At 46.8% G+C, this 13743-nt stretch overlaps 1 protein-coding gene across 3 annotated transcripts in view; it reads right to left on the reverse strand.

Annotated features, from left to right (window-relative positions):
* The window catches only part of LOC138664030 (zinc finger protein 84-like), a 54036-nt gene that overhangs the window by 21427 nt on the left and 18866 nt on the right, over positions 1 to 13743 (reverse strand). Inside the window, exon 1 of one of the 3 annotated variants that reach the window (XM_069750437.1) lies at positions 2209 to 2253. The exons of 1 other annotated variant lie outside the window; for it this stretch is intronic. The gene's annotated coding sequence lies outside the window, so the exon portion shown is untranslated. Of the gene's footprint in view, positions 1 to 2208; positions 2254 to 13743 lie in introns of those variants that run through there. One more of the 3 variants, XM_069750440.1, reaches the window with a different exon arrangement.

Below are 13743 nucleotides of genomic sequence, written 5' to 3' on the forward strand. Positions count from 1 at the left end.
TATATATATATATATATATATATATATATATATATATATATATATATATATATATATATATATATATACGTATATATATACATATATATATATATATACGTATATATATATATATATATATATACACGTATATATATATATATATATATATATATACGTATATATATATATATATATATATATATACGTATATATATATATATATATATATATATATATATATATATATATATATATATATATATATACGTATATATATATATATATATATATATATATATATATATATATATATATATATATATATATATATATATATATATATATATATATATATATATACTAGATTGTGGCCCGATTCTAACGCATCGGGTATTCTAGAATATGCATGTCCCCGTAGTATATGGACAATGATGATTCCAGAATTCGTGGCAGACTGTGCCCGTCGCTGATTGGTCGAGGCAACCTTTATGACATCATCGTCGCCATGGCAACCATTATGACATCTACGTCGATACTGTGCCCGTCGCGGAATCAGAAACATGGGATTTCTACGTCCTTTATGACATTATCGTCGCTGTGCCCGTTGCTGATTGGTCGAGGCCTGGCGGCCTCAACCAATCAGAGACGCGGGATTTCTACGTCGATGCTGTGCCCATCGCTGATTGGTCGAGGCCTGACGGCCTCGACCAATCAGAGAGGTGGGATTTCCTGGACAGACAGACGGAAAAACCCTTAGACAATTATATATATATATATACACCTATTCTATGTGTACACATTTATTCTACCTATTCTACTGTAAGCTGTCAGTGTGATTTTACTGTACACCGCACTGAATTGCCGGCTTTTCTCTCTAACAGCGCTGCGTATTTCTCGCAAGTCACACTGCTGGTCCGTGTGTAATCCTTTTTTTGGGGGCTTCCATAGACTTTCATTGGCGTTTTTTTTGCGCAATACGGTGACAAACGCAGCATGCTGCGATTTTCTACGGCCGTAGAAAGCCGTATAATACTGATCAGGAAAATACGGCAGATAGGAGCAGGGGCATAGAGAATAATTGGGACATGTGTAATGCGTGTTTTACGGACGTATTTTATGCGCTCATACGTCCGTAAAACTCGCTAGTGTGACGCCGGCCTAAGATGACTGGGCATATAAGACTGACCCCCAACATTTCCAGTTAAAACATAAAATCTTCTCAAAAGTCATGGGTTGTCTTAAACGCTGGGTGTCGTCTTATAGGGAGGGTGCGGAGCAATCTGCGGTCGCCGCATATAGTGGGGGGAGTGGTCCCGATGACGAGGTGAGGGAGCGCCTCACCGGAAAGGTGTAAGTGAAGCAAGCTGCAGGCGTCCGGGATGCCAGGGTATGGAAAAAAAAGAGTGACGCTGTGCCCAGGAAAACACGCCTCTTTCACCCATATCACCCACTCTTGTATCCTATTACCTCCCTCTACGCCTCTCAGATCTCACTCCTGAGGACTTCAGTGAAGCGGCGCAGGAGCGCATGTGCGAGATCTGAGAGGCACAGAAGGAGGTAATAGGATACAAGGGTGGGCCAGACGGGTGAAAGAGGCGAGTTTTTCTGGGCACAGCGCCGCTCTCTTTTCTCCATACCCCCGGGTGTCCCGGATGCCTGCAGCTTGCTTCACTAACACCTTCCCTTCTACTTTGTTAATATCTCTGCAATGTTTAGGTGAAATTAAAAGAATGAAAAATGTAATTCCGCTCTGCAGCCGCGATTACATCATGGATTCAGTTCAACACAAAACATTGGGTGAAAGGTTCTCTTCACTTCATCCTTTACATTGTATCCAGAGTCCAATCTGCAGCAGACATTGACATGATGTGGATTTCATATCTGGAGACTGGTCACTTTATACTGCGGATGTCCCCAGCGTGTGCAGCGACTCCTGAGAGATCATTTTCTACAGTATCAGTCAGCGAAACCAACACCAAACCCCACGATCATCCGGAGGTTCCCTTTAAATTATCTCCATCTTCAACTCTAGGAAACAGTAATCTCCACTCACGAGAGAAAGCGTCATCTGTCCCCAAACCAGAGCGCCCTCCCTGTATACATGAGCACAGCCAGCGTTCTATTACTGTACATATACACATGGCAGAGCTGGGGGCACTATCTCCGGGAATGAAGGGGTTACTGCCCCCTGCCCCCGCCCAGTAATGGGGAATCTCCAGCACCTACCTCCACCTGCAGAGCCGCACACCACATATATGGCTGTTCTGTGCGCACAGGACCTGTGATGAGGTCACAGGAGGGGAGGAGTCAGGGGTCACATGATCAGGGGCCTCAGTGTATGCAGGACTGTGCTGTGCTGGTTGTCATGGTGCTGGATGAGGGGAAGTTTATGTGTGGGGTCAGGAGGGGTTTACAGGGTGGAAGTAGCAGAGCTGTGTGTGTACGAGGTGTACGGAGCGGAGCCGTGTGTGTACGAGGTGTACGGAGCAGAGCCGTGTGTGTACGAGGTGTACGGAGCAGAGCCGTGTGTGTACGAGGTGTATGGAGCAGAGCCGTTTGTGTACGAGGTGTACGGAGCAGAGCCGTGTGTGTACGAGGTGTATGGAGGTGAGCCGTTTGTGTACGAGGTGTACGGAGCGGAGCCATGTGTGTACAAGGTGTATGGAGCGGAGCCGTGTGTGGATGAGGTGTATGGAGCAGAGCTGTGTGTACGAGGTGCATGGAGCAGAGCCATGTGTGTACGAGGTGTACGGAGAGGAGCCGTGTGTGTACGAGGTGTAAGGAGCAGAGCTGTATGTGTACGAGGTGTACGGAGCGGAGCCGTGTGTGTACTAGGTGTACAAAGCGGAGCCATGTGTGTACAAGGTGTATGGAGCGGAGCCGTGTGTGTACGAGGTGTACAGAGCAGAGCTGTGTGTACAAGGTGCATGGAGCAGAGCCGTGTGTGTACGAGGTGTAAGGAGCAGAGCTGTATGTGTACGAGGTGTATGGAGTGGAGCCATTTGTGTACGAGGTGTATGGAGCGGAGCCGTATTTGTACGAGGTGTACGGAGCAGAGCCGTGTGTGTACTAGGTGTACAGAGCGGAGCCATGTGTGTACAAGGTGTATGGAGCGGAGCCGTGTGTGTACAAGGTGTATGGAGCGGAGCCGTGTGTGTACTAGGTGTACGGAGCGGAGCCATGTGTGTACAAGGTGTATGGAGCGGAGCAGTGTGTGTACAAGGTGTATGGAGCGGAGCAGTGTGTGTACAAGGTGTACGGAGTGGAGCCGTGTGTGTACAAAGTGTACGGAGCAGAGCCGTGTGTTTAATTTTACATCTACATAACTTGTTTCTAATGTGCATGCAATTATTACTTATATTTAGTGCACCGTTGATTCCATAGTGCTGTACAAGAGGAAGTTACATACAAACTACAAATATAGCTGACAGTGACCTAACAATTTCAAAAACCTGACCGGCACATCCAAACATAGACTAAGTGTGAACAGGTGCTGAACCTAGAGTCGCCAACTCGTATATAGTTAAGTAAATAAGGCAGCACACTGCAGCGCTAAAACATGCAAACTTGAAAACACGAAATTTGAACTGCATTACTGCACTAGAAATATGAAAAATGAGAGCTTTTAGCGCATAAAAATGGCCAATTTTATGTGTACCTATTAGCCCCTTTACGGCATCTCTCTTATACCAGGTCCTACGCTTGCCTTACCTCGCTGAGAATAAACGTCTCCATCTGAATGGGTACATGTGAAACCTCTTCTTAGACTAAAATTCTCTCTCTGTGGAGGGGTATTGGACCTGCTGTAATTAAAACACCTGAAGCTAGGAGGCGGAGTGCACGATCAGAAGGCTAAAGAATACATTGGATGTGCTGGTTAGGTTTTTGAAATGTATTCTTTAGCCTTCTGATCGTGCACTCCACCTCCTAGCTTCAGGTGTTTTAATTACAGCAGGTCCAATACCCCTCCACAGAGAGAGAATTTTAGTCTAAGAAGAGGTTTCACATGTACCCATTCAGATGGAGACGTTTATTCTCAGCGAGGTAAGGCAAGTGTAGGACCTGGTATAAGAGAGATGCCGTAAAGGGGCTACCAGGTACACATAAAATTGGCCATTTTTATGCGCTAAAAGCTCTCATTTTTCATATTTCTAGTGCAGTAATGCAGTTCAAATTTCGTGTTTTCAAGTTTACATGTTTTAGCGCTGCAGTGTGCTGCCTTATTTACTTAACTACATACGAGTTGGCGACTCTAGGTTCAGCACCTGTTCACACTTAGTCTATGTTTGGATGTGCCGGTCAGGTTTTTGAAATGTATTCTTTAGCCTTCTGATCGTGCACTCCACCTCCTAGCTTCAGGTGTTTTAATTACAGCAGGTCCAATACCCCTCCACAGAGAGAGAATTTTAGTCTAAGAAGAGGTTTCACATGTACCCATTCAGATGGAGACGTTTATTCTCAGCGAGGTAGGGCAAGTGTAGGACCTGTTATAAGTGAGATGCCGTAAAGGGGCTACCAGGTACACATAAAATTGGCCATTTTTATGCGCTAAAAGCTCTCATTTTTCATATTTCTAGTGCAGTAATGCAGTGACCTAACAATGGCAGACTGGAGCAGAGGGGAGGGGTCCGGACACTTGCGGCCTTACAGTCTACACAGTGATGGGGAAGGAGACAGTAGGTCGAGGGGTTGAGTTTCCAGTTATAAATGATGATATATTCAAAGCTTGACAGTAGAAAAAGGACCACCGCTAAATAGAATCTACTATTCGGCCCAATCTCCGAAGCTGGGGGAGCGGAATATGGAATAAATAGGGAGGTATGGACATCAATGCAAACACAACACTCACTGAACAAACAACCTGACAAGCGACCACAAAAGATGAAAAAACAAGTGTCATAACCAGCGAGAGAGGACAGGATGCAAAATAGAACATCGAATATTCCATGATGTAATGCACTAACATAAAACAACACTGCAGTGCAAGAAAATATCTTTATGTACACTGTGTTTATAGTTATTAGACAATCTGTGTTTTGATGATTAATATTATTATTGACTATCTGCCGTGCTATCGATCAGTCCAGAAGGTTAATTTACCTGAATGTTTCAGAAAGTGAAAGTGAATCTATGTGTGCAGAACTATCATGCAACTTTAACAGAGAAACGTGAATTTTCCATCTCAATTGTTTATTTTCATTTGTTACAGTGAGAATAATACGCAAACTCAAAATGTTCTAATGACGTAGTTACTTACCGGTAATGGGATTACTCAGAGCCCATGACAGCACCACAGAGAGAGGGGATCTGCCTCTCCCTTTAATCAGTTGGTTTACAGAGCACAGGAGGACATCCAGGTTATTGTCAAAGATTAAATATTTTTATCATACTACTTACAGTATGAGAAACACTCCGTGTCTTTACATAAATCACACCACAGAGTGCGTTAACTTGCCGGCCTAGCACATCTCATTTAGAACGGGCAAGGGAGTGCACAGTCACAGTGCACTGAAAAGTAATATCACACAGTGAATAGGGACTTCATACTGAGCATACATTCGAATTGACAATTGATGCATGCTCAGCCTTAAAGGGACATCACTGATGACATTTTTCAGGGTGGGGATAGAGATTATGTCTAGAGATGAGCGAATATGTTCGGAACAACAATTGCCAAATAAATTCGGCACAAATATGGTACCAGGGCTGCCACTAGAAATTTTGGGGCCCCATACTGGCAAAATTTTCGGGGCCCCCTTGAAACTCCGCCCAGGCTCCACCCCTGTCCCGCCTCCAGGCTCCACCCCTCGAACTGTCCGCAGTCCCACCTCTCTTGGAAAATCTCCACTTCTCACCTATCACACATTGACAGTTCCCATCACCAGATCATAAATATAGCCAGCAGCTTTTGTTTTGGCCAAAAGATTTTTTAAGCCGCCACCATAACACGGTAGACACTTTTGGCCGGGCCCTACTCTGCTGTAACCTATTAAATATTTGTTAAAATATGCAATACAATTTAGGTATATTTTTATTTTTCAATTTTTAAAATGACCTATAATACTACATACAAGGAACAAATACCACAGCACTATGACCAGACCACATATTACCACCACAGTGATCGAATAATATAAAATACAAGGAACAAATACCGCTACACCATGACCAGACCGCATATTACCACCAATGACTGAATACTACAATACTTATCAGTAATAAAAAAAAAACCCACAATACTATCACCATCAGTGCCATTATACACAGGAGATCTGTACTTAGTATGCAGTGTCTGTGTACAGGTAATACAGTGATCACCGGTGACATTGTACACAGGACCTCTGTATATAGTATACAGTGTATAGTGTCAGTGTATAGGTAACACTGACTCACCAGTGACGTCTCTAGGTGAAGTCCTTCATCTTTCATCCAGCACAGACCGCCATCACTTCATCCAGCCAGGACTCGTCTCTGCAGGAAATAACACAGTTATCTCGAGTTCTGCTTGTAGAACACATTACTTAATTTTCCCAGCCTCTACATTACACCACATGAAGAAGGCGACATAGTATCACTCTACACAGTAACAGGACCGACCCCCATTTAAAATAATATACTCAAAAAATAAAATAAATGCATCACTGTAATAATAATATCCCTTAATTAGCCCCTATGGTAATATTCGCCATCCTAGCCCCCGTGTGTCTCATTCCTGGCGTCAGCCATATGTTCTCCCATGCTGCCCCATATGATCTCCCCATCCTGCCCCATCTGTCTCCATCGTATCCATCCTGCCCCATCTGTCTCCAATCCTGCCCCATCTGTCTCCATTCTGCCCCATCTGTTTCCAATCCTGCCCCATCTGTGTCCAGCACTATGCCCCATCTGTGTCCAGCACTCTGCCCCATCTGTTTCCAATCCTGCCCCATCTGTGTCCAGCACTCTGCCCCATCTGTGTCCAGCACTCTGCCCCATCTGTGTCCAGCACGCTGCCCCATCTGTGTCCAGCACGCTGCCCCATCTGTGTCCAGCACGCTGCCCCATCTGTGTCCAGCACGCTGCCCCATCTGTGTCCAGCACTCTGCCCCATCTGTGTCCAGCACTCTGCCCCATCTGTTTCCAGCACTCTGCCCCATCTGTTTCCAGCACTCTGCCCCATCTGTGTCCAATCCTGCCCCATCTGTGTCCAGCACTCTGCCCCATCTGTGTCCAGCACTCTGCCCCATCTGTGTCCAGCACTCTGCCCCATCTGTGTCCAGCACTCTGCCCCATCTGTGTCCAGCACTCTGCCCCATCTGTGTCCAGCACTCTGCCCCATCTGTGTCCAGCACTCTGCCCCATCTGTGTCCAGCACTCTGCCCCATCTGTGTCCAGCACTCTGCCCCATCTGTGTCCAGCACTCTGCCCCATCTGTGTCCAGCACTCTGCCCCATCTGTGTCCAATCCTGCCCCATCTGTTTCCAGCACTCTGCCCCATCTGTTTCCAGCACTCTGCCCCATCTGTTTCCAGCACTCTGCCCCATCTGTTTCCAGCACTCTGCCCCATCTGTGTCCAGCACTCTGCCCCATCTGTGTCCAGCACTCTGCCCCATCTGTGTCCAGCACTCTGCCCCATCTGTTTCCAGCACTCTGCCCCATCTGTTTCCAGCACTCTGCCCCATCTGTTTCCAGCACTCTGCCCCATCTGTGTCCAATCCTGCCCCATCTGTGTCCAGCACTCTGCCCCATCTGTGTCCAGCACTCTGCCCCATCTGTGTCCAGCACTCTGCCCCATCTGTGTCCAGCACTCTGCCCCATCTGTGTCCAGCACTCTGCCCCATCTGTGTCCAGCACTCTGCCCCATCTGTTTCCAGCACTCTGCCCCATCTGTGTCCAGCACTCTGCCCCATCTGTGTCCAATCCTGCCCCATCTGTTTCCAGCACTCTGCCCCATCTGTTTCCAGCACTCTGCCCCATCTGTTTCCAGCACTCTGCCCCATCTGTGTCCAGCACTCTGCCCCATCTGTGTCCAGCACTCTGCCCCATCTGTGTCCAGCACTCTGCCCCATCTGTGTCCAGCACTCTGCCCCATCTGTGTCCAGCACTCTGCCCCATCTGTGTCCAGCACTCTGCCCCATCTGTGTCCAATCCTGCCGCATCTGTTTCCAGCAATCTGCCCCATCTGTTTCCAGCACTCTGCCCCATCTGTGTCCAGCACTCTGCCCCATCTGTGTCCAGCACTCTGCCCCATCTGTTTCCAATCCTGCCCCATCTGTTTCCAGCACTCTGCCCCATCTGTTTCCAGCACTCTGCCCCATCTGTGTCCAGCACTCTGCCCCATCTGTGTCCAGCACTCTGCCCCATCTGTGTCCAGCACTCTGCCCCATCTGTGTCCAATCCTGCCCCATCTGTGTCCAGCACTCTGCCCCATCTGTTTCCAATCCTGCCCCATCTGTTTCCAGCACTCTGCCCCATCTGTGTCCAGCACTCTGCCCCATCTGTGTCCAGCACTCTGCCCCATCTGTGTCCAGCACTCTGCCCCATCTGTGTCCAGCACTCTGCCCCATCTGTGTCCAGCACTCTGCCCCATCTGTGTCCAGCACTCTGCCCCATCTGTGTCCAATCCTGCCCCATCTGTGTCCAATCCTGCCCCATCTGTTTCCAGCACTCTGCCCCATCTGTTTCCAGCACTCTGCCCCATCTGTGTCCAGCACTCTGCCCCATCTGTGTCCAGCACTCTGCCCCATCTGTGTCCAGCACTCTGCCCCATCTGTGTCCAGCACTCTGCCCCATCTGTGTCCAGCACTCTGCCCCATCTGTGTCCAGCACTCTGCCCCATCTGTGTCCAATCCTGCCCCATCTGTTTCCAGCACTCTGCCCCATCTGTGTCCAGCACTCTGCCCCATCTGTGTCCAGCACTCTGCCCCATCTCTGTCCAGCACTCTGCCCCATCTCTGTCCAGCACTCTGCCCCATCTCTGTCCAGCGTTCTTCCCTGGGCCCCCCGGATCTCCGCTCTCAAGGAAAAAAAAAAAAAAAAAAAGATCTTCTTACCTGGCCGTGCTCCTGCGGCGGGCGAAGTCTCCACGCAGCTGCAGCGTGCACTCGCCGGTGACTGACAATGATGTCAGACGCCGGCGACATGCACGCACGCTGCGGCTGACGTCAGCTGCCAGCCTCAGATTGGCTGGCGGCTGTTAACTATTGACGTGCGGGCCCGCACCCGCACGTCAATAGCTTTGAACAGCTGCAGCGTCGGCGCTAAGGGCCCGGTTAGCCTGCGGCTGCCGGTAGGGGCCCGGTGAGCAGATGAGACGGGGCCCGATGTGGGCCCCCTCTGCCCACCGGGCCCCATACGCCAGTCACGGCCGTCATGCCCTGATGGCGGCCCTGTAAAATGCTCACATATATACATACAGTATACCAGTATATGACGTCTTCTCACGCATTATAGGTGAGGTGTGTTATTAAAGATAATTCATAAAAATACACACATGCATTGTGTGCTGGTATTAGGGTACTGAGTGCAGCACTCCTCTGTAGACATGGCATCTCTACACTGATAGAACTATTATACATACACATATACACACACACTGTACATTACGTACAATATATACTACAGATACAAGGATCATATATATATACACACACTGTACGCTATACATTAACTACACTATATACTGCAGATACACTATTACATATACAAGGATCATCTCCAGTATATCCATACACTTATTTACAAACAAGAAAATACATATACTGCACACTATATATTACATACACTATATACACCATAGTATTATATATACTTACCTATGATGCAGGGCCTTCACCACCTGCACCATTATCCCAGGGCAGCAGACAGCCAGGGCAGAAGTCAGTAGGAGCCCCCAGCACAGCAGGAGACTATAATAAGTGCGGCTGCTGTCTCTTCCAGTGCAGACTCTTGGTCACCACCTCCCCCGGTCCTGACTGCAAGTGATGAGTACAGGGAGACTTCCTACACAGCAGTTTCCTAGCACTGGTGTTATGGAGGGACAGTGTAGTGTAGCCTAGTGCCGGCAGCTTGATCCCACAGGAATAGTGGGGCCCCGGGGTCCCTCCTGCAGCCCAGTGAAGCCCTAGTTCTGGAGCCACTAGGAGGCAGCACCACAGGATTACTGACCTTTACTGGCTCCAATCTCTTCCTGCAGACTCAGAGCTCCGGTCACTGCTGCTGTTCTGTTCTGGACTAGGTGAGGGTGAGAGATGATGGAGGCGGCACCGAGCTCTGCACAGAGCAAAAGCCCAAGTCCTTGTGCAGCGTCTGCTGCAGTGAGTGCGGCCACATCAGACAGGAGCGATGCAATCACCTCATAATGCCTCCAGACCGGCAGGAAAAGAGGTGGGGCCCAAAGTGTATGAGACATGCTGACTGCGAGTCTGGTCAGTCCGGGCCCTCCCTCCTTACCTCTCCTCACCGTCACCGGGCCCCCCCTCCTTGCCTCTCCAGTCCTCACTGGGCCCCTTACACATGTAATGGCTGTAATGCCCTGATGGCGGCCCTGTATGGTACATTCGGATTCGTGATCGGTAGCACAAGCATTTTTCTTAAAATCGGAAAAAGTAGAATAGACAGAATAGATATACACACATTGAATACATACAGCTCTGGCAAAAATTAAGAGACCACTGCAAAATTTTCAGTTTGTCTGATTTTTCTCTTTATAGGTATATCTTTGAGTAAAGTATAAATTGTTATTTTATTCTATAAACTACTGACAACATGTCTCCGAAGTTCCAAGCAATACATTTCTTATTTATTTTCTGAAAATGAGAAATGGTCAAAATAACAAAAAATGCATTGCTTGCAGACCTCAACTAATGCAAAAAAAGTTAATAATCATTTAGAAACAACAAAACTAATGTTTTAACTGAGCAAGAGTTCAGAAATCAATATTTTGTGGAATAACTATGTTTTTTATCACAGCTTTCATGCGTCGTGGCATGCTTTCCACCAGTCTTTCACACTGCTTTTGGGTGACCTTATGCTACTCCTGCTACATAAATGTAAGCAGTTCTTCTTTGTTTGATGGCTTGTGACTATCCATCTTCCTCTTGATTACATTCCAGAGGTTTTCAATGGGGTTCAGGTCTGGAAATTGGGCTGCCCATGACAGGGATTTGATGTGGTGGTCCTTCATCCACACCTTGATTGACCTAGCTGTGTGGCATGGCGCATTGTTCTGATGGAAAAAACAGTCCTCAGAGTAGGGAAACATTGCCTGAACAGAAGGAATAAACTGTTTTTTCAGGATAACCTTGTATGCGGCTTGATTCATACTCCCTTCACAAAGAACAACCTGCCCAATTCCAGCCTTGCTGAAGCATACCCAGATCCTCCACAAAATTTCACAGTGGGTGCAAGACACTGTGGCTTATATGCCTCTCCAAGTCTCAATCTAACCATTAGACAACCAGGTGTTGGGCAGAGCTGAAAATTAGACTCATCAGATAAAATTACCTTACTTCAGTCCTCTATGGTCCAATCCTTATGGTCTTTGGCAAACTTCAGTCTGGCTCTCCTTTGCTTCTCATTGATGAAAGGCTTTTTTTTAGTTTTACATGACTTGAGTCCTGCCTCTAGGAGCCTGTTACAAACTGTTCTTGTCGTGCACTTCACCCCAGCTGCCATTTGCCATTCCTTTTGTAGGTCACTTGATGTTATCCTGCGGTTGCTGAGTGACATTTGAATAAGATGACGTCATCCCGGTCAGCGGAGAGTCGTTTTTGCCCTCTGCCGGTTTGTAGCTTTGTTGTCCACAATGTCTGCTGCTTGACCTTGTTGTAATGGCCTGCCATCTTAGAAATTTCAAGGATGGAGGCAACATGACGCTCACTGTATCCCTCTGCTAAAGCCAGAATTGAGCCCTTCTTTTCCTCACTCAAGACTTTTCTTTTCAACTCCTTTGGCATGATTGAAAAGTTGTTTTTTCATTCCTATTACTTTTGTAATATTACTAGCACTTGTTTTGCTATCCAGCTTGTCCTATTGCAAGAGGATTGTGAACACCACAGCAGAGTTTTTTTTATACTTTCATTCCTTAACCCCTTCCTGACATCTGACGTACTATCCCGTCGAGGTGGGCCCGTATGACCACCGACGGGATAGTACGTCATACGCGATCGGCCACGCTCACGGGGGGAGCGCGGCCGGGTGTCAGCTGCCTATCGCAGCTGACATCCGGCACTATGTGCCAGGAGCGGTCACAGACCGCTCCCGGCACATTAACCCCCGGCACACCGCGATCAAACATGATCGCGATGTATCGGCGGTACAGGGAAGCATCGCGCAGGGAGGGGGCTCCCTGCGGGCTTCCCTGAGCCCCCCGCAGCAACGCGATGTGATCGCGTTGCTGCGAGGGTCTCCGTACCTCCCTCCCTGCTCCAGGCCCGGATCCAAGATGGCCACGGCATCCGGGTCCTGCAGGGAGGGAGGTGGCTTACCAAGTGCCTGCTCAAAGCAGGCACTGTGAAGGCTGTACTGCTCTAAGTGAGATCAGTGATCTGACAGAGTGCTGTGCACACTGTCAGATCACCGATCTGTGATGTCCCCCCCTGGGACAAAGTAAAAAATTAAGAAAAAAAATTTTTTCCAAATGTGTAAAAAAAAAAAAAAAAATCCTAAATAATGAAAAAAAAAATATTATTCCCATAAATACATTTCTTTATCTAAATAATAAAGAAAAAAACACAATAAAAGTGCACATATTTAGTATCGCCGCGTCCGTAACGACCTGACCTATAAAACTGGCCCACTAGTTAACCCCTTCAGTAAACACCGTAAGAAAAAAAAAAAACCAGGCAAAAAACAAACGCTTTATTATCATACCGCCGAACAAAAAGTGGAATAACACGCGATCAAAAAGACGGATATAAATAACCATGGTACCGCTGAAAATGTCATCTTGTCCCGCAAAAAACGAGCCACCATACAGCATCATCAGCAAAAAAATAAAAAAGTTATAGTCCTGAGAATAAAGCGATGCCAAAATTATTATTTTTTTCTATAAAATAGTTTTTATCGTATAAAAGTGCCAAAACATAAAAAAATGATATAAATGAGGTATCGCTGTAAACGTACTGACCCGAAGAATAAAACTGCTTTATCCATTTTACCAAACGCAGAACGGTATAAACGCCTCCCCCAAAAGAAATTCATGAATAGCTGGTTTTTGGTCATTCTGCCTCACAAAAATCGGAATAAAAAGCGATCAAAAAATGTCACGTGCCCGAAAATGGTACCAATAAAAACGTCAACTCGTCTCGCAAAAAACAAGACCTCACATGACTCTGTGGATTCAAATATGGAAAAATTATAGCTCTCAAAATATGGTAACGCAAAAAATATTTTTTGCAATGAAAAGCATCTTTCAGTGTGTGACGGCTGCCAATCATAAAAATCCGCTAAAAAACCCGCTATAAAAGTAAATCAAACCCCCTTCATCACCCCATTATTTAAGGAAAAATTAAAAAAATGTATTTATTTCCATTTTACCGTTAGGGCTAGGGTTAGGGCTAGGGTTAGGGTTGGGGCTAGGGTTGGGGCTAGGGTTAAGGCTACAATTAGGGTTTGGGCTAAAGTTACGGTTAGGGTTTAGATTACATTTACGGTTGGGATTAGGGTTAGGGGTGTGTCAGGGTTAGAGGTGTGGTTAGGGTTATTGTTGGGATTAGGGTTAGGGGTGTGTTTGGATTAGGGTTTCAGTTATTATTTGGGGGTTTCCACTGCTTAGGCACA

This window comes from Ranitomeya imitator, chromosome 2 (assembly GCF_032444005.1).
Source record: "Ranitomeya imitator isolate aRanImi1 chromosome 2, aRanImi1.pri, whole genome shotgun sequence".
In the NCBI taxonomy this organism is placed as follows: Eukaryota; Metazoa; Chordata; class Amphibia; order Anura; family Dendrobatidae; genus Ranitomeya; species Ranitomeya imitator.